Source organism: Schistocerca gregaria, chromosome 1 (genome assembly GCF_023897955.1).
Source record: "Schistocerca gregaria isolate iqSchGreg1 chromosome 1, iqSchGreg1.2, whole genome shotgun sequence".
NCBI classification, from domain to species: domain Eukaryota; kingdom Metazoa; phylum Arthropoda; class Insecta; order Orthoptera; family Acrididae; genus Schistocerca; species Schistocerca gregaria.
Window position 1 is genome coordinate 1,089,295,192 of NC_064920.1, and position 21,085 is coordinate 1,089,316,276.

Genomic DNA, 21,085 nt, shown 5'->3' on the forward strand with positions numbered 1-21,085 from the left:
TTCACTTGCCGCGTCTAATTAGGATAAAATTCTGACAGGTTTACTCCTTGACGAAGATCATGGTGGATATCATCACCGGCTGATTTGGCCGAGAAGTTCTAGGCGCTTCAGTATGGAAACGCGCGACCGCTACGGTCGCAAGTTCGAATCCTGCCTCGGGCATGGATGTGTGTCATGTCCTTAGGTTAGTTAGGTTTAAGCAGTTCTAGGGGACTGATGACCTCAGATGTTATGTCCCATAGTGCCCAGAGCCATTTGAACCATTTGATATCATCGAAAGTTTGGAATTTTATCTAAATTCGACGCCCCAAGTGAACCGTGAAATTTTTAATCAAGGACTCCGTCAAGAAAAATTTTGCAGTTACGTTGTACAAACGTCTGCCATTAAAAATAAGATTTAAGATTTTTGAAGACCTAAAGATGAGCACAAAGTCTGTCGAAACGGGTTATTGAAGATAAAGAAATGTTTATGCGATCTTCGGTTTAGAACATTTTTGTTATGTTCCTCTACGGTATTATTTCTGCTGGTGATAGCCCCTTTTCGCGCTATTCACTTCGCTACCGTCCCGTCAGGCGTCAAGACTCAACGCTATTCGGAGCACCTCTGAAGATGAACGTCGCAGCTCTGGACAAAGCGTTAGCAACAAAAAAGTTTCATGGACAACGACCTGGTTCGGGCAAGGTTCACCAACAGCTGGAGATAACCGACTGTGAAAGTCTTCATAGCATGAGGTAAGGAGAGCTGCCATTCATCCCACCAAGTGGAGATTTTGTCCAAGTCTGTCTCCGATTCCTTAAAGCTTGTCGAACGATCGTACAATCCTGTACACCAGTAGTCAACGTTACAGAGCTGCTCAGCGCACGTGATACATCATTTTGTCTTCTAATAGCATTGGCAGAAGAGAATCGAAGCATTTGAATTGTGGTTCTACAGACGAATGTTGAAAATTAAGTGGACTCATGAGGTAAGGACTGAAGAGGTTCTGTGCAGAATAGAAGAGCAAAGGAATACGTGGAAAACACTGACAAGGAGAAGGGACAGGATGATAGGACATCTGCTAAGACATCAGGGAATGACTTCCATGGTACTAGAGGGCGCTGTAGAGGGCAAAACTGTAGAGGAAGACGGAGATTGAAATACGTCAGCAGGTAATTGGGAACGTAGTTTGCAAATAAAACCAGTAAGAATACTGATGACTCAAAAAAAAAAAAAACAGCAGTTCATCTGCAAGATACCGCATATGAATAAGTCAAGCTATTTTAGTCATTGGTGGTATTTCTGAAAATCAAATACATTTGGTTGGTGCATAAGGTCATAGAGGTTTTACATTTAGTGTTCATATTCCGCTTGCTTTGGTTATATCTATCGATTATCACATTTATTTGTTTAATTTCTCATGGTTGAGATTCACAGTCATAGAGTTTACTTAATGATCAAGCTGATTTAAAAAATAAAAGATTTTTAGATAATTTCCAGTCCGTTTTATGTACCAATGACAGATTGTAAAATGGCTTACGGACGCAATACCTTTGACATCTGATGGGAGTTTGCCACCCTGACATTTTGTACAGACAAGCATGTAAACGAGATTTTTTTTTTAAATACGTGGACACTTTCCAATTATATTAGTAACTGTGAAGTTTCTTATCCGCTACCACTTGCAATGTATGTATTCTCTTATTTTATATATTTTAGGATCGCCAATTTCATGTGATATATCTGACCAGTTTCTTCTTAAATCATAAGTAACAAATTTTATCAGCAATCCCGATGTTTTTTACTGTACAAAAAAGTTTATGGACTATAGCGAGGGAAGAAAAGCATACTCCAATGTATTTTATTTATGTATATTTTTATAAATGAAATGTGGCCTCGAAATTTCATTGTATCCGAATAATTTGATTTATTGTATCAATCTACTTTAACAGTGATTCAAAGTACTGTTCAATTATTTTTGGACACTTATTGAAGACATTTTAAGCGATTTTGATGGAACAATGATTTACTTAGTCTTGTTTCCTATAATATAGCCTGCTGAATGATGCATCCTGTATTTGTGCAGAAGCATTGTGATGTTTTGTCCCGATTTGTGGTGCTACACAGTGAATTGGATTGCTGGCGAGCGTTTTACGCCCTTCACATTCATAAAATGTATACGTTTTTTTTCTTTATTGCTATTTTAAAGCCTGTACAACAGGCAGGCTGTGAGCAGCGTTCTATGCTGCTCTTCAGCCAGAGGATACACAATGAGGAAATACAGAAAGATTACACATAGGTTACAGAACGGTGGGCAAGAAAACAGTTGACTCAGAAAGACAAACACGGAGCCGTTCACACTCGACGATAATCCACACTTGAAACACGACGCACAAACACTGAAGACGACTATGGCACAGGTGAACGATGGAGTGCGACGGTGAACACTGAACACTAAACACGACGGCACACACGAGACACTGATGGCGATGATCTCCGGAGCGCGAAAGTCCACGTAGCGTGTGCGAGTCGTAAAATGTATACGCACACAAAGTATTATATATCAGAGCACTGTCTTCGTCTCATTTACGAGCACTCAAGTCAATGTGAGAGCTTTTTAACATATAACACATGTATTATCCTCTATTATGTTATAAATAAATATCCCCATCCTGTCCTACTGCCCCTTACAATCATAGCACTATTTAGAAAGCTGTCTGATGTCGACAGATGAAAAGACTTGACGAAATAAAGCTTATAATTTGTATCCTTGGTGTGCAACATCTTTGCCACGTGCACAGGCAGTATCTTTAGTAAATGTATTTTCGCGCCAACAGACTTAGCTCCACATGTTGTCAGTACACCTGAGCTTTTATCTGTGATAGATTGTTAGAACGATGATTGGTTGGTTGGTTGGTTTGGGAAAGGAGACCAGACAGCGTGGTCATCGGTCTTATCGGATTAGGGAAAGATGGGGAAGGAAGTCGGCCGTGCCCTTTCAGAGGAACCATCCCGGCATTTGCCTGGAGAGATTTAGGGAAATCACGGTAAACCTAAATCAGGATGGCCGGACGCGGGATTGAACCGTCGTCCTCCCAAACGCGAGTGCAGTGTCTAACCACATTGACAATACAGCACGTGGTTAACAACATTTTACGATGTAATAAGTGTCGTACTCATCGGATCTTGTGGGACTCTCGTAGTCAAAAGGTTGCATTTTGAACCTCTCGGCCACAGCCGTGGGCGATTGAGCTCAAAGCAGGAACGCCTCGCACAATTACCTACGCGCAGCCCCGAAAGATAATGTTATGCATCTACTGCAACAGAGATTCTGTGGCTTACTACGAATTGCTTCCCCGTGGTGTAACCACCAGTGCTGACATTTATTTTCAACAGCTGCACCGTCTTGCAGACGCAGTCCAGGAATAACGATCAGGAAGGCAGCGTAAGGTGGTGCCACTCCACGATAATGGTCGTCCGTATTGTGCTAGACTGAGGAAAAAAACACTCTACAGGAGTTGTGTTGGGAAGTCATTCCGCACCCACCTTATTCACTTGATCTTGCGCCCACAGATTTTTACCTTTCCTTCTCTATATCCAGTAATCTTCAAGGAACTTCCTTTTCGGATGAATGCGCTCTGAACGTGGCTCAACGAGGTCTTCGCCACAAAACAGTCGCGGAATCGAAAAGTTACCCCAGCGTTGGCAGACTGTTGTAAATAGTGAACGCGAGTATACAGTATGGATAAAAAATTAGCCGATATGGCACTTCTATATTTCTGAAACTAATGAACATATACAATGAATTTTATTTTTTGATGAACGGGAAACTCAAAAAGTTTTTTTTTCTTACCTTTTCATAGGTGCTTAATATGCCCCCCTTGAGAGGCAGTATTCAAATTGTTCCCCACACTTTAGAGATCATATGTTGAGTTACAGTTTTCACTGCTGCTGTTATGCGATGTCTCACTTTATTCTGTATCATTGGTAATGGAGGCACATAAACAGAGTCTTTTCTAAACTGCCACAAGAAATAATTATATATGGTCAGGGCCGGTGATATTGGAGGCCAGTAATGTAAGGCTGAATCATTTGGTCCTGTGCGACCGATCCATCGTTCAGTAATCCTTTGATTTAAAAATTGCTACACTTCCATATGCCAGTGTGACGGTGTCCCAGTCTGTTGGTAAATGAAGTCTTTCGACTGTTCTCACAGTCTCCAATTACGGGAAAAGAAAGTTCTCAAGCATATGGAAATACGTACTTCTTGTAAGTGTCCTCGGCAAAGAAGGAAAATGGACCACACACCTTTTCCTGTGAAACAAAACACATTACGTTTTGGAGAGCTCCTCTCATGTACAACTTCATGTGGTTGTTCCGTACCCCATATTCTCACGTTATGGCGGTTCAACTTTCGATTTAAATGCAATGTAGCCTCGTCACTAAACACTAAGGCTGGAAGAATTCAGTCATCCTCCATTTGCCGAGAATGAAATTACAGAACTTCACACGTTGTTACTTGTCACCTTCATCAAGAGCTTGCAGTAGCTGAATTTTGTATGGTTTCATGTGTAAACGTCGACGCAGCACACGCCAGACGGACATCGGGGACATGTTGAGCTGTCGAACTGCACGGCGTACGGATTTCTGCGGTTCCTTGTGAAACTATGGCGCATGCGTTCGACGTCTGTGTCAGGCACTCGGAGACGGCCCGGCGATTTACCTTTACACAGATGTGTTTCTCGGAAATGTTCATGCCATTGTCTAATGCTCTGTGCTGTAGGAGAATCCACACATATCTAGTACGGAAGTCACGCAGAACGGTTATGACCCGCACTGCGCAAAACGCAGAACACAAAACTCTTTCTGTTGTTCCGAAGCCATTGGTATTAGAACTGAAGTGGGTGCACACTGCTGATACCTAGCGGGAACCGTGTAAAACTCAAGAGCCTGTTCTCTCCAACAGTACGTTGTTCTCGCACGTATCTCAAATAATATAATAGTTTTGATATACAGGGTGTTTTAAAAATGACCGGTATATTTGAAACGGCAATAAAAACTAAACGAGCAGCGATAGAAATACACCGTTTGTTGCATTATGCTTGGGACAACAGTACATTTTCAGGCGGACAAACTTTAGAAATTACAGTAGTTACAATTTTCAACAGCAGATGGCGCTGCAAGTGATGTGAAAGATATAGAAGAAAACGCAGTCTGTGGGTGCGCCATTCTGTACGTCGTCTTTCTGCTGTAAGCGTGTGATGTTCACAACATGCAAGTGTGCTGTGGACAACGTGGTTTATTCCTTAGAACAGAGGATTTTTCTGGTGTTGGAATTCCACCGCCTAGAACACAGTGTTGTTGCAACAAGACGAAATTTTCAGCTGAGGTTTAATGTAACCAAAGGACCGAAAAGCGATAAAATAAAGGATCTGTTTGAAAAATTTCAACGGACTGGGAACGTGACGGATGAACGTGCTGGAAAGGTAGGGCGACCGCGGACGGCAACCACAGAGAGCAACGCGCAGCTAGTGTAGCAGGTGATCCAACAGCGTTCGCCGTGTTGCACCTGCGGTCCAAATGACGCCAACGTCCACGTATCGTCTCATGCGCCAGAGTTTACACCTCTATCTATACAAAATTCAAACGCGGCAACCCCTCAGCGACGCTACCATTGCTGCACGAGAGACATTCGCTAACGATATAGTGCACAGGATTGATGACGGCGATATGCATGTGGGCAGCATTTGGTTTACTGACGAAGCTTATTTTTACCTGGACGGCTTCCTCAATAAACAGAACTGGCGCATGTGGGGAACCGAAAAGCCCCATGTTGCAGTCCCATAGTCCCTGCATCCTCAAAAAGTACTGGTCTGGGCCGCCATTGCTTCCAAAGGAATCATTGGGCCATTTTTCAGATCCGAAACGATTACTGCATCACGCTATCTGGACATTCTTCGTGAATTTGTGGCGGTACAGACTGCCTTAGACGACACTGCGAACATCTCGTGGTTTATGCAAGATGGTGCCCGGCCACATCGCACGGCCGACGTCTTTAATTCCCTGAATGAATACTTCAAAGGTCGTGTGATTGCTTTGGGCTATCCGAAACATACAGGAGGCGGCGTGGATTGGCCTCCCTATTCGCCAGACATGAACCCCTGTGACTTCTTTCTGTGGGGACACTTGAAAGACCAGGTGTACCGCCAGAATCCAGAAACAATTGAAGAGCTGAAGCAGTACATCTCATCTGCATGTGAAGCCATTCCACCAGACACGTTGTCAAAGGTTTCGGGTAATTTCATTCAGAGACTGCGCCATATTATTGCTACGCATGGTGGATATGTGGAAAATATCGAACAATAGAGTTTCCCAGACCGCAGCGCCATCTGTTGTTGACAATTGTAACTACAGTAATTTCGAAAGTTTGTCTGCCTGAAAATGTACTGTTGTCCCAAGCATATTGCAACAAACGGTGTATTTCTATCGCTGCTCGTTTAGTTTGTATTGCCGTTTCAAATATACCGGTCATTTTTGAAACACCCTGAATTTGAGGATGGCACCTGTTCTTTCGGACATGTCCGAAATAACAGATACCATCTTAATGTATATATAGTTAAGGCTCACCGGCTATTTGACCATCTTCTTCTGTGCGGGTGCACAAACGTTGCCCGAACTCTTAATGGGTATAGGTAGTAAAGCCGCGAGTATTGAGTATAACGGGCAGGGGCACTATGAATATAGTGCGGGACAATTAGTTGTGAATGTGGGTCTCTCGGGAGGCGTGCCAGAGATAAGTCCCTGGAGTGACACAATCCACTGTGTCCTGGGAGAGTCATATGGGTAGAGAGTATGCCATGTAAGCAGGAGATCCCGGGTTCGAGTCCCGGTCGGGACACACATTTTCAACTGTCCCCGTTGACTTATAACAACGCCTGTATGCAGCTAGGAGTGTTAATTTCCATGAAATTACATATTAGTTTTGATTTTTGTTAAATCGAATGATACTTTTTGATCGACTCTGTATTATTGACGACTCAAGTCTGTGTTACATGTAGCTGTTGTGTTTATTAAACTTATGGGAGAAGTCTATGCACCAGCTTCATGCAAAAGCGCTGCTACTGGACTGACCTTGAGTTTCGGGGAAGTATTGTTAGTCCTACTCAGGTATGGTGTTGGCTGTTGAAGTGTATCACATTCTCCCTCTTGAATATTCAGTCGCTATGGTATATGCTGCAAAATTAAACTGCACCGTTGCAGATTAACTACGAAGAACGATACCTTAGAATACGGAGCCGGACGTTGTCGAAGAGTCACACCGCGCACTATAATGAGAAATAACTGACAGTGCCGGGATAAAGTCACACAGCGCTACCGCCATGGCGCAACACACCAGAACTGTCAGCTGGAAGAAAACAACCGTGAATACAGCTCCTATAGCCAAGCTGGAAGCGTGCTGGATTGTCATACAGAAACGAGGATATGCTTCGAGCTTCGTGAGGCTCTACCTGTTCGGCTAAAAGGGCTGCATTTATTGCATTCCCAGCAATGCGACGTCGTCATTTAAACCGATGCCAGATTCTTTAGTTGTTTTCTCAATGCTTCAAAAAATGGTTCAAATGGCTCTGAGCACCATGCGACTCAACTGCTATGGTTATCAGTCCCCTAGAACTTAGAACTACTTAAACCTAACTAACCTAAGGACATCACACACATCCATGCCAGAGACAGGATTCGAACCTGCGACCGTAACAGTCGCACGGTTCCGGACTGCGCGCCTAGAACCGCAAGACCACCGGGGCCGGCTCTTAATGCTTCATGTAGTATAAAGTTGTTGTGAAAATAATGCTTCTTTCACGTGATTGAAATTAGAGCTATTTCTCAATCATCTGCCGCAACTGAATTAAAACGTTCATAAACTGCTCCACCCATTCGTTATTTACTCACAATTTTGTACTCTCAGTGTCTCAACGGATGCAGTATCACAACTGTACTAACAAAAGACGCTACCACAGGGATGGCGGTTATCGCTGGAACAACCGGTTCCCGGTCATACATCGGTTGTTTCCGCGCCAGTTTAACCTGACTATTAAAACTGCTCAAAGTAACCGCTTCATAAAATAACCGATTTCCTGTTTTTTCTCCCTGTTATTTTCTGTAGTAAACGTAGAACTCGAACAAAGACAGAAAAATTTTGAGTCACTCAGTTTCAAGTTCAAGTTTGTCTTCCTCCGTTCACTACTTTTCTCGAAATGTGAAAAAAAATTGCCAGTACAAAAAAAAAACACCAGTATTCTAATTTTTTGACTCTTTGCTCAAAAATCATGTAATCCAGAATCGCACCACTATTTCGGCATCAGGAATAGTCAATGCTAGAGGCTGAAAATTGATGTTAAACAAACCCGTTATTCGTGTTAAAATTTCCTTTTTCAATGGCTGCTGTCTATTTTTATTGCATACGATGACTGCACTGATGGTAAGTTTTTAATTTATTACTGTTCCCGTAATTCATTTCCTCTTTTATTATCTCATAGAAGTAGCACTCAAATCTTTAATCTTTTAAAGCAAATGAAGCATTGTACTTCATTCCAGCGTCACTTCATAAAAATATTTCCAGGTTAGGGTCGGTTCCATTCTGCAACACAACAGATGTCCGTATAGACCAGGAACGGGCAAGAGCTGCACACTGCACGAACACGCGTACCTTAAATGGTTCAAATGGCTCTGGGCACTATTGGACTTAACATATGAGGTCATCAGTCCCGTAGACTTAGAACTACTTAAACCTAACTAAGCTAAGGACATCACACGCATCCATGCCCGTGGCAGGATTCGAACTTCTGACCGTAGCAGCAGCGCGGCTCCGGACTAAAGCACCTAGAACTGCTCAGCCACAACGGCCGGCCGTGTACCTTAAGCTACGACACATTGCAACAGCGACATTATTGTCTAAGCAAACCTGTACCAAAACTTATATCATACGTTTCTCGTTTCTGTCGGAATTGTTTTAAAATAGCACTGACGCTTTTGCCATGTTTTATAATAACGCAGTATTTCAAGCAACTGCAAATACTACAAATAAAACTTACTCCTTTTTTAAAAAAATTGTTTACTTGAAAGCGAAAAATTTCAGAACTGTTGCTTGATATTTCGTATTTTTTAGTTCGGTTATCAGCAAAAAATGAAAAAAACTACCTTTTATAACAGAGACTCAACAAATATCGAACAATATCGGTCATTCAGAACTAAAACACCTCTACCGATTTTAACTGCTTGGCTTCTCCAATCCGTAGGCTAACGGCACGTATTTATCTATTATACACTGAAGTGACAAAGGTCATGGGATACAACATAATATCGTGTCGGATCTCCTTTTTCCCGGCATTGGGAAACAACGTGGCATGAACTCAAGAAAACGTTGAAAGTCCTCTGCTGAAATATTCAGCCATGTTGCCTGTATAGCCTTCCATAATTGTGAAAGTGTCGTGTTGCCAGTGCAGGATTTTGTGCACGATCTGACCTCTAGGTTACGTCCCATAAATGTTCGTTGGGAATCATGTCGGGGGATATGGGTAGCCAAATCATTCGCTAGAATTGTCCAGAATGTTCTTCAAACCAATCGCGAACAACCGTGGACTGGTGACACGCTGCATTGTTATCTTTAACACTTCCCTCGTTGTTTGGGAGTCCATGAGTGGCTGCAAATGGCCACCAGATAGCCGAATGTAACCATTTCAGTTAATGATCGTTTCAGTTCGGCCAGAGGATGCTGATGATGATGATGTTTGGTTTGTGGGGCGCTCAACTGCGCTGTTATCAGCGCCCATACAAATTCCCAACGATTGGTCAGTCTAAACTCGCAACTTTCAGGAATGATGATGACATGATGAGGACAACACAAGCACCCAGTCATCTCGAGGCAGGTGAAAATCGCTGACCCTCCGGGTCGGCCAGAGGACCCAGTCCATTCCGTGTTAAACGCGGGCCACACCATTATGGAGCAACCACCAGCTTGCGCAGTGCCTTGTTGACAACTTGGGCTCATGACTTCGTGCGGTCCGCCCCACACGCCAACCCCAATTATGCCAACTGAAATCGGGACTCATCTGACAAGGCCAGCGTTTTCCAGGCGTCAAGGGTTCAATCGATATGGTCACGAGCCCAGGATAGTTAACGAGCGAGGTGGCGCATTGGCAGGAACACTGGACTCGCATTCGGAAGGACGACGCTTCAATCCCGCATCCGACCATCCTGATTTAGGTATTCCGTGATTTCCCTAAATCGTTCCAGGGTAATGCCGGGATGGGTCCTTTGAAAGGGCACAGACGACTTCCTTCCCCTTCGTTCCCTAATCCGATGAGAACGATGACCTCGCTGTCTGGTCTCCTCCCCCAAACAACCCACCCCCAGGAAAAGCTATGTGAGTAATGTATTGCTCTTAGCAAAGACGCTCGCTTCGGTCTTCTACTGCCGTAGCCCATTAACTTCAAATTTAGACGCACTGTCCTAACGGATACGTTTGTCGTACGTCCCACATTGACTCGTACGTTTCTTTAACGGAGAGTTGCTTCTCTGTTAGCACTGACAACTCTACACAAATCCCGTGCTCTCGGTCGTTAAGTAAAGGCCGCCGGCCACTGCGTTGTCCATGGTGAGAGGTTACGCCTTAAATTTGGTTTTCTCGACACACTCTTGACACTGTGGATCTCGGAGTACTGAATTCCCAAACGATTTCCCAAATGGAACGTCCCACGTGTCTATGTGTCTAGCTCCACCTATCACTGGGGTTTCAAAGTCTGTTAATTCACGCCATGCGGCCACAGTCAAGTCGGAAATCCTTTCACATGAGTCACCTGAGTACAAATGACAGCTCCGCCAATCCACTGCCCTTTTATACCTTGCGTACGCGATTCTACCGCCGTCTGAATATGTGAATGTAGCTGTCAAACAACGTTTGTAGTCTCGGTGCTTTATGTAACTAATGGGAAAATATGCTGAATTGTTGTCATCTCGGGGGTTCTTTCTCGATGCTTTCTATTTATTGTCCCACCACGCACTGCGCCTTTTTACCAGATACGTGCACCACTCGTGAAGATGTTCAATTCACGCCGTGTCGCTAAGTATGCACTTCTCGCTCTGTAAAGTGTATTGTAATAAAATATAAATTTTTTATTTGTTTTATGACTATTAGTGCAATGTAATAAAATAAAATATGTGCCGTGACTTACACAAAAAAGAAACATACATTAATGCAATGGCTCAGCATAAAAGAGAAATAACTAATGTAGGGATATTATTAACAGTGTAAAACGTTGTTTAATTTAGCCCGACGTGTATAAGCACTCAGCAAGCTAGCTCAGTTCTCAGGGTAGTTACGTAATCGTCGATACATCGTGGTTTCGTCTCGATTCTCCAATATAATATAACAAGAGTAGTCTCTACAAATGAAATCCTATAATGGAACTTGAATCCTGTGACCAGATCTTTTACTGCCAGGGATGTTATCTTGTTATATAAAGAAAATCTGTAAGTAAAATTGTTACATTCTTAGTAGCTGCCTCCGGTCACGTGGGATCTGAAATAAAGTTGATTATCCTAACCGACCGGACGTCTCGTAGATGAGCTAAAAGAAAAATGTTAAAGATTTTCTAAGATGGCACCTAACAAACTAAAATTCTTTGTTAAGGCCCATATCTACTTACTACAATAAAGGTATCAGATTTACAATAGATTGACCACATACAAAAATTCTTTTGACAAAATAACCACTATATTTTTCGGGTTTTAAGCACAACTTACATTAGCAGTTGGTACAGCAATATGAGCTTTACACAAGAACGTCCTCTTAGGTCCGAATCCAAGCAGATAAGATATGTGAATGACAAAGGAAAGACATTTCATGCATAGAAGCGCAAGAGTCCATGGAATAACATGTCCAGTGTAGTTCTATCTCTTCTTCTTTGGCGTACTTGTCGATTATTTATAAAATTTGTCGTAATATTTCGTTTACATTTTTTTTAAATCCAAGTCCACTCAGGAGAAACAGTACAAAAGCCACCCTCGCCACCAACTGCGTTGTCCCCTGGACAACGATGGCTGGCTCGTGCGCAGCACCATTGTTGACGCTGCATGCAACACAAAACGCGATTCGGTGATCGGGGCTCGCGGTGATCCACACCGAACGCACCCGTCCTGTAGGCCTCCCGGGATGGTAACCGAGTGTCGGACCAGTAAATGTGTAGGTGCAAGCGAATGTGATCGCCGTTCTAGTCACCTTCATTACACTGGGGCTTCAGCCATGAGTTTTACATAGCAATGGCAGGCGATCTTGCGCCTCTGGAGGAACTGCCAAAGCTGTAAAATAGCATTCAGCCAATTCTGTTCTACACTCCTGGAAATTGAAATAAGAACACCGTGCATTCATTGTCCCAGGAAGGGGAAACTTTATTGACACATTCCTAGGGTCAGATACATCACATGATCACACTGACAGAACCACAGGCACATAGACACAGGCAACAAAGAATGCACAATGTCGGCACTAGTACAGTGTATATCCACCTTTCGCAGCAATGCAGGCTGCTATTCTCCCATGGAGACGATCGTAGAGATGCTGGATGTAGTCCTGTGGAACGGCTTGCCATGCCATTTCCACCTGGCGCCTCAGTTGGACCAGCGTTCGGGCTGGACGTGCAGACCGCGTGAGACGACGCTTCATCCAGTCCCAAACATGCTCAATGGGGGACAGATCCGGATATCTTGCTGGCCAGGGTAGTTGACTTACACCTTCTAGAGCACGTTGGGTGGCACGGGATACATGCGAATATGCATTGTCCTGTTGGAACAGCAAGTTCCCTTGCCGGTCTAGGAATGGTACAACGATGGGTTCGATGACGGTTTGGATGTACCGTGCACTATTCAGTGTCCCCTCGACGATCACCAGAGGTCTACGGCCAGTGTAGGAGATCGCTCCCCACACCATGATGCCGGGTGTTGGCCCTGTGTGCCTCGGTCGTATGCAGTCCTGATTGTGGCGCTCACCTGCACGGCGCCAAACACGCATACGACCATCATTGGCACCAAGGCAGAAGCGACTCTCATCGCTGAAGACGACACGTCTCCATTCGTCCCTCCATTCACGCCTGTTGCGACACCACTGGAGGCGGGCTGCACGATGTTGGGGCGTGAGCGGAAGACGGCCTAACGGTGTGCGGGACCGTAGCCCAGCTTCATGGAGACGGTTGCGAATGGTCCTCGCCGATACCCCAGGAGCAACAGTGTCACTAATTTGCTGGGAAGTGGCGGTGCGGTCCCCTACGGCACTGCGTAGGATCCTACGGTCTTAGCGTGCATCCGTGCGTCGCTGCGGTCCGGTCCCAGGTCGATGGGCACGTGTACCTTCCGCCGACCACTGGCGACAACATCGATGTACTGTGGAGACCCCACGCCCCACGTGTTGAGCAATTCGGCGGTACGTTCACCCGGCCTCCCGCATGCCCACTATACGCCCTCGCTCAAAGTCCGTCAACTGGACATACGGTACACGTCCACGCTGTCGCGGCATGCTACCAGTGTTAAAGACTGCGATGGAGCTCCGTATGCCACGGCAAACTGGCTGACACTGACGGCGGCGGTGCACAAATGCTGCGCAGCTAGCGCCATTCGACGGCCAACACCGCGGTTCCTGGTGTGTCCGCTGTGCCGTGCGTGTGATCATTGCTTGTACAGCCCTCTCGCAGTGTCCGGAGCAAGTATGGTGGGTCTGACACACCGGTGTCAATGTGTTCTTTTTTCCATTTCCAGGAGTGTATGTAGATTAAGCAATTTTTATAGTTGTGTAATGGATTTATAAAAATGCTGCACAGCGAAACCAACAGTCCTGAGAACAGATACAAGAAATACATAGTTTAACCATTTAGCAGCGATAAACAACGATATTTAAGCCTTTCAGTGTCTTATCACGTGTCAGGTGCTGACTGAAATACCTTCTTTGAAATTCCGAATGTAACAGAGGTTAATTACAGGGAGCGAAAGGGTATTTACAGCTTTTACAGAAACGATGTGCCCATTATAAGAGTCGAGGGGTTGAAGACGGACTGAGACAGGGTTGTAGCCTATCCCCGATGTTATTCAATCTGTTCACTGAGACAGCAGTAAAGAAAAAAGAAAAATTGGGAGTATGAATTAAAGTTCACAGAGAAGAAACCATTCCTTAGGGAATGAGATTTTCACTCTGCAGCAGAGTGTGCCCTGATATGAAACTTCCTGGCAGATTAAAACTGTGTGCCCGACCGAGACTCGAACTCGGGACCTTTGCCTTTCGCGGGAAAGTGCTCTACCATTTTTTTAAATCTCATTTTGTTCGCTTTTGTTCGTTGAATGTGCTCGGGGCGGAGTCGTAAGACATTCGTTAAAGTTCGTTGTCGATCGATTAACTCAGTTTTTTTTTTTTTTTTTTTATTACAGAGGGTAGCTAACCCTCTGACGGCACACGCTGAGCTACCGTGTCGGCTACCATCTATGCTACCGAAGCACGACTCGCGACTGGTACTCACAGCTTTACTTCTACCAATATCTCGTCTCCTACCTTCCAAACTTTACTTCTGTGAACTTCTGTTCAGTTTGGAAGGTAGGAGACGAGATACTGGCAGAAGTAAAGCTGTGAGTACCAGTCGTGAGTCGTGCTTCGGTAGCTCAGATGGTCGACAGTCTGCCGCCGGCAGTGCTGCGAGGCGGTCACGCGCCAGAGCGTTGCGGGCGAGGCGCGAACGGTGTGTTTGTGTTTACTTCGGCCGCTGTAAGTGTCGTTTTCCCTTCTAGAACACCATGGCGCACAGCTATCGGAAGAAGACATTACGTTTCAACTTTTGTTCCGACTTCGCCCGACCCAAGGCCCTGGAGGTAGAACGATTTATTCGCGATGAAGTTAAAATACCACCAACGGATCTAATTGGTATCCACTTGTCGATAGTTAGCAGTCCCGTTTACGTCAAAATGATCAACGATGCTGCGTGCGACAAGGTGCTTCAATAGGCAAAACGTGGACTGCGCTTCTGTCATACCGACGGCAACGTCGCACCCGTTACCGTCGATCACGCAGATCTCGGCACACGGACGATAAGGATCTTCGAACTGCCGTTCGAACTACCTGCAGACGTCCTCATCGAGGCGCTCCGTCACGATGGCAACGTTCTGGAACATGTTGCCGAACGATGGGTACAATTTCAGACCTATCCCGTTGTAAACGTGCCTTCCTGTCTACGTATCGGAGGCAGCCGTGCCATTATAATGTACGACGGCCAACCTCGAACCTGTTCCGGTTGCGGGAATGAAGGTCACCTACGGTCTGAATGCATTCAACGTCGTGTCGGGCAGCTCCCGTTGTCGGAAGCGTCCGTCACACCCACGATGACCGCCCTACCGGTCACTTACGCAGCGGCTCTTGCCACGTCTACAGTTTTGTCCAGTTCGTCGCCCGGTCTTTCCGATCGGCACGTCCCACCGTCCCAGTCACCTATGGACGGTGTGGACGTCCCACCTGACGATCTTGCAGCCGAACAGGCTCCCGCACGCTGAGGAGAACAGTACTTCTTCACAACACCTGTCTGACAATTTCATTGTACCCACCGACGCATTCGAACCAGGTCGACACTCTTCCTTGCCGTCGTCCGACACTGAGGAACACGTGCGCAAACAACGCTCGCCACGTAGGCGCAAACGCCGTCGCCGTTCACCCACGGGCTCTCAAAGCGTCGCCACCCGCTACGACGAAGATGACACCCAACCAGCCGACATTTCCACTCAGAGGTCGGCGGACAACTTTCACGATGAACAAGACATTTCGCAGGACGGGACCACTATGGAGGTCGCCACGCACAATGCAACGATCGGTGCGCCGGTTGAGATGCCTGTCTCCCCGCCGACAACTCTAGATCTCTCTCACCACGACGCAATTCCCATGGACATTGGACGGACCCATGGCACAGGAGCATGGGCCGACGAGATTCAGGAAGATACGCCCCCTCCTCCGGATGAGTTGCCTCCGCCGGACAAGGCTGCCTGTTAACATCAAAAGCAAAGCACTGCAACTGATGGGACGGGACTTCCTGTCGGTGCCCTCCTCTTCCTTCCCTTGGTGATGGTAGATGCGCGTCCACCACCACTGAAACAAACGTACCGGTTTGCCACACTGAACATCAACATGATCGGCACTGCACCCAAGTTGCAACTCCTATGAGACATGCTTCGGGCCTCTGACGTCGACGTCGCCCTTCTTCAGGAAGTACGCGTTGCCACACTACCACCAGTCTACGGCTACGACTCATACACGTCCACATGCGATCAATCAGGGCGTGAAGTGGCTTTCTACATACACGAAGGAATCCCACTCAAGGACACGACAATCCTTCCCTGTGGAAGAGGCATGGGTGTTACCATCTTCGACACGCGCGTCATCAATATCTACGCTCCGTCTGTCTCCTCGAACCGTCGGCAGCGGTCCACTTTCTTCAGACATGACGTGGCGCCCCTGTTTTCTGGACGCTATGATTGCGTTATCATGGGAGGCAATTTCAACTGCGTGCTCCATCCTCAGGACCAAATGCCTGGTTATTCGCCATGCCCGGCGCTTCTCACCTTAATCAAAGATTTTCATCTAGTGGACGATTGGGAGAAAATTCATGGCAATACCCCCGGTTTTACCCATTATACAGCACATTCTGCGAGCTGACTGGACCGTTTTTATGCCTCTGCCCACCTTGGCAATGACGTCACCCAAGCTGAACGATGGCCCCTTGCATTTTCGGACCACTGCGCCGTCATTTGCTCCCTGGCTCTGCCACCTCAGTCAGTGTGGCGCAGCAGACGTTACTGGAAGCTTAATACCTCCCTCCTTAATGATCCACACTGCCGACAATGTATTGCCACTACATGGGCATCTTGCGAAAGACGCCTCCTGCAGTACACATCCACGTTCCATTGGTGGTTCAAATGTGCCAAACCTGCGATCAGAAAGGCCTGCATACAATGTGGCAAGGAAGCTGCAGCATGGCATCGAGACACCACAAATTTTTACTACGCCGTCCTCCGTGAGCTCGATGCGCTCCCTCCATCACCTGACACCCATAGGGAAGGACAACGTACTAAAGCCCGGCTCCTCTCTCTTCAACGTGCACGACTGCATGGTGTCGTGGTGCGTTCCTGAAGACAAGACCTCCTCCACGACGAAACCCCATCCACAATCCGTGCCGCATCCGACCATAGTCGTCGACGTCGACTTTTCGTCCCCAACATCACGACCTCCGATGGTGTTCACCACACAACAGGCGGCGATGGTGTCTGCCTTTGCTGAACATTATCGCCAATTTTATGATGATGAACCGATGGCGACGCCCATTCCTGATGATCTCCGACCTTCCCCTGATCGGACTCTCACCGTAGCGGAGTGAATGTTCATGATGTCTGCGATCAACAAAGGGGCCAAGAACAAATCACCCGGACCAGATGGTCTCCCAGTGGAATTTTACCGGGCGTTCGCCACGTTAATGCTTCCACGCTGGACGGAAATGACTCAGGAACTCTTTACTCCGTCCTTCCCAATTCCACCTGAATTCGTCACTGGCATTCTTCTACCTGTGCCTAAACCGAAGGGAGGGCCTCATGTCTCTGCATATCGCCCCCTTACACTACTGAATGCAGACTATAAAATCTATGCACACCTCTTAGCAGCGCGCATACGCACCGTCTTACCTACGGTTCTTTCACCGGAGCAGACTGCACGCGGTTGTGGGGCCACCTTACAAACAGCCCTAGGAGAATGCCGTGACCTCATTGCACTGGCGTCGGTTTGTCGCCTTCGTGCAGCACTGGTATCCGTCGATTTCACGAGTGCCTTTGATCGCGTTCGACACCCATTCCTCCTCATGGTGGCGATGCCATTTGCCGGTTACTACTTCCCGCAGTCTCGATTGTACAAGTCAATGGGAGGCTTGTAGCACCGATTCCTATACGCCGCTCTGTACGACAAGGAGGCCCTATGTCTACTTTACTATATGCCATTGCACTTGAGCCCTTCATCACTGGACTTACCTCTAGCTCCACACACCGCACAATGGCCCTGGCTTACCGGCGGCTTTTGCAATCGATTCGGCACCATGTCCGCGGTCAAGTGCACCGTAACTTAAACCAACTTCAACGTGTGTCCTATGTCAACATGTATGTAGCCCCTAAACTGGTACACGTCGCCCAGATCCTCCCAACGCCGTTACTCCTTGGCCGCCGCATTCAATCAGCCTTTGGATATTTCGTGTCAGCAGGGGCACTTTTGAAAGTCCACTACAACACTCTAACATTGCCTCCTGCAAAAGTTGGCCTCTGACTCGTCAACGTGCGGGCACGATCTTCTGCACTCTTTGTTCAAAAATGGTTCAAATGGCTCTGAGCACTATGGGACTCAACTGCTGTGGTCATTAGTCCCCTAGAACTTAGAATTACTTAAACCTAACTAATCTAAGGACATCACACACATCCATGCCCGAGGCAGGATTCGAACCTGCGATCGTAGCAGTCGCACGGTTCTGGACTGCGCACCTAGAACCGCGAGACCACCGCGGCCGGCTGTACTCTTTGTCCATACTCTGTTGCGGCACTGGCAGGGGACGGTTCCGTCCTTAACACGCAGTCTCTTAGATATCCTCCGACCAGCTTCTCTCGATCCACCGATCAATGTGGCTCCTATTTCTCCATTATTGTACCACGTCGCCAATTGTTTCATAGAACTCAGCTACGTTCGGGCCGATCTTCCAGTCACCCGTCCTCCCCGTACAAAAGATTATTATCGTTTGTTTATGCTGTCCAACCCTTGCGACCCCATGGTGCTACACCATCCTGACATTAAGTGGCGCACGGTTTGGGGGTGTGTGCATGCACCCTTTTTACCGTCGTCTGTGTCTGCAGTCTGGTATGTTTTAGTCTATGGAAATTCCCGACTAATAGTCGACTTTATCGCATAGGACTGGCCACCTCCCCACTCTGCCCTGACTGTCAGCTCGAAGACACCGACGAGCACCGTCTTACGTGCTCCCTGCATCCGTGCATCGTGACCTGGTGATTTACTTGCTTTCAGATCTTGCAGTTGTTTCTCTACGGTAGGGATACTTATTACTATGTCGTCCGTACTCGATTCTGTCCGATGGTCAAAAGACGGTATGTTTGTACGACTCTCCAGTGTGATCGATTTCTTGAACGTGAAATTTAAAATTTCGGGTTTCGTTTTGCTGTCTTCAACAGCCACACCGAACTAGTCAAGAAGGGACTGAATGGAAGACTTACTCTCCCAGATCCTGGATCATTACATGGACGTGATGGCACTGTAGAAATGAAACTGCGACCATATCGTTCGTTTACAGTTAAAGACAAGCAAATTGCTTATTCTCATAGGTGGAAGTCAGAAACAAAAAGGTAAGAGAACTCAGCTTACTTAACCGTCCTTGTATCTCCGCCTTTGCAGATGGCCTACTTCGATATATCCTCAGTACGATCCATGGTGTCATTTCTAAGTAGATGCTGAATTACAACGCGTACAATTTTCTGAAAACTGGGTAAAGAAGGAGTTACTGGCCTACCCCGCCATATTCTTGGTAGGACTCTCGCTGTCATCTCCAACTAGTTATTTTATTTCAAAGCAGGGAAGTTACTGAAAACTGGCTAAAGCACGAGATACGGCCAGCCGAAAGTTTAATTAAGGATCTAACGGTGTTCAGAAAGGATAGATTACAGTTGGTGGCAGAGTGTGTTGCTCATAAAGCTAGTTTATGTTGTAGTGAAATTGCAGTAGAGACTTCCTGTGTGTTAGTATTGGTAGATGTTATACGTGATAACAGGAATAAATTAATAATTAGTTACGTTTACTGAATATATCTCCTCCCCACCCCATGACATATGATACAGTTGCTGAGCAGTTCAAAGAAAACTTGAGTCTCATTTTCGACAGGAACCCCACTTACACAACTATAGTTGGTTGTGACTACAATCGGCCATCGATATTTTGGAAAAAATGTACGTCCAAAGTAGGTGATAGGCATGGAATGTCTTTCGAAATCGTGAGGAGTACTTTCTCCGGAATTATTACTTCAGAAGCCCACTCGAATTGTAAATGGTTGCCGATGACACACTTGACCTCTTAGCAACAAATAATCTTGAGCAAATAGAGAGCATCATGGTGCATAAAGGGGATCACTGACCGTATCATTCAATTCTACCAAAAATAAATGCAAAATATATCTATTTAAAAAAAGCTGATAAAAATTCGCTCGACTACTTCGTAAGACACAGGAACCTCCTTTTCCAAGCTGTGTAACTGAAAACCAGATGTGGCTTAAACTGATAGAAATTGCGTCGATGGCAGTTCGGATTTATACCATTAAAAAGCGGAAACGGTCCCACATGGTACACAAAACAGGTCATAATACCAAAAAAGTCGGAAAATTTCAAGAAAGAACAGAAGAGATAATAATAATAATAAGAAAAGTTAGAACACAAACCCCTCATGACTTCAGAAGAAGCGGTAGGGAAAGAATGCCAGATTTTAAAAAGTGTAAAATCACCGAGATTGACGATGTTTTATTAAAGCTCGAAACTTAAAGTAAACTTCAATGTGAGATGCTTATAATAGTTTCAACAATGAATCTTTGTCTCGAAATTGGACAGAAAATACAAAGAGATTTTGGTCTTATGTAAAATACGCCATCGGCAAAACACAATCAGTAGTAATAGGATGACGGCAATGGTTATGTTACCGATAACAGTGTCTCTAAAGCGGAGTGACTAAATACGGTTTTCCGAAGTCCCTTCACCATGGATAAAAAGTAAATATTCTAAAATTCGAATCAATAACTGATAGAAAGAAGAGAAACCTGTAAATCGGTATCCTTGGTGTATCGAAGAAACTTATTTCGCTTAACAAAGGCAAGTCTTCTGGTCCAGATTGTATACCAGGGAGATTCTTTTCATAGCATGCTATTATAGTGGCTCCTTAGTTAGTAATCAGATACAACCACTCGCTCGATGAAAGATCCCTATCTAAAGACTGGAAAGGTGCACAGGTCACAC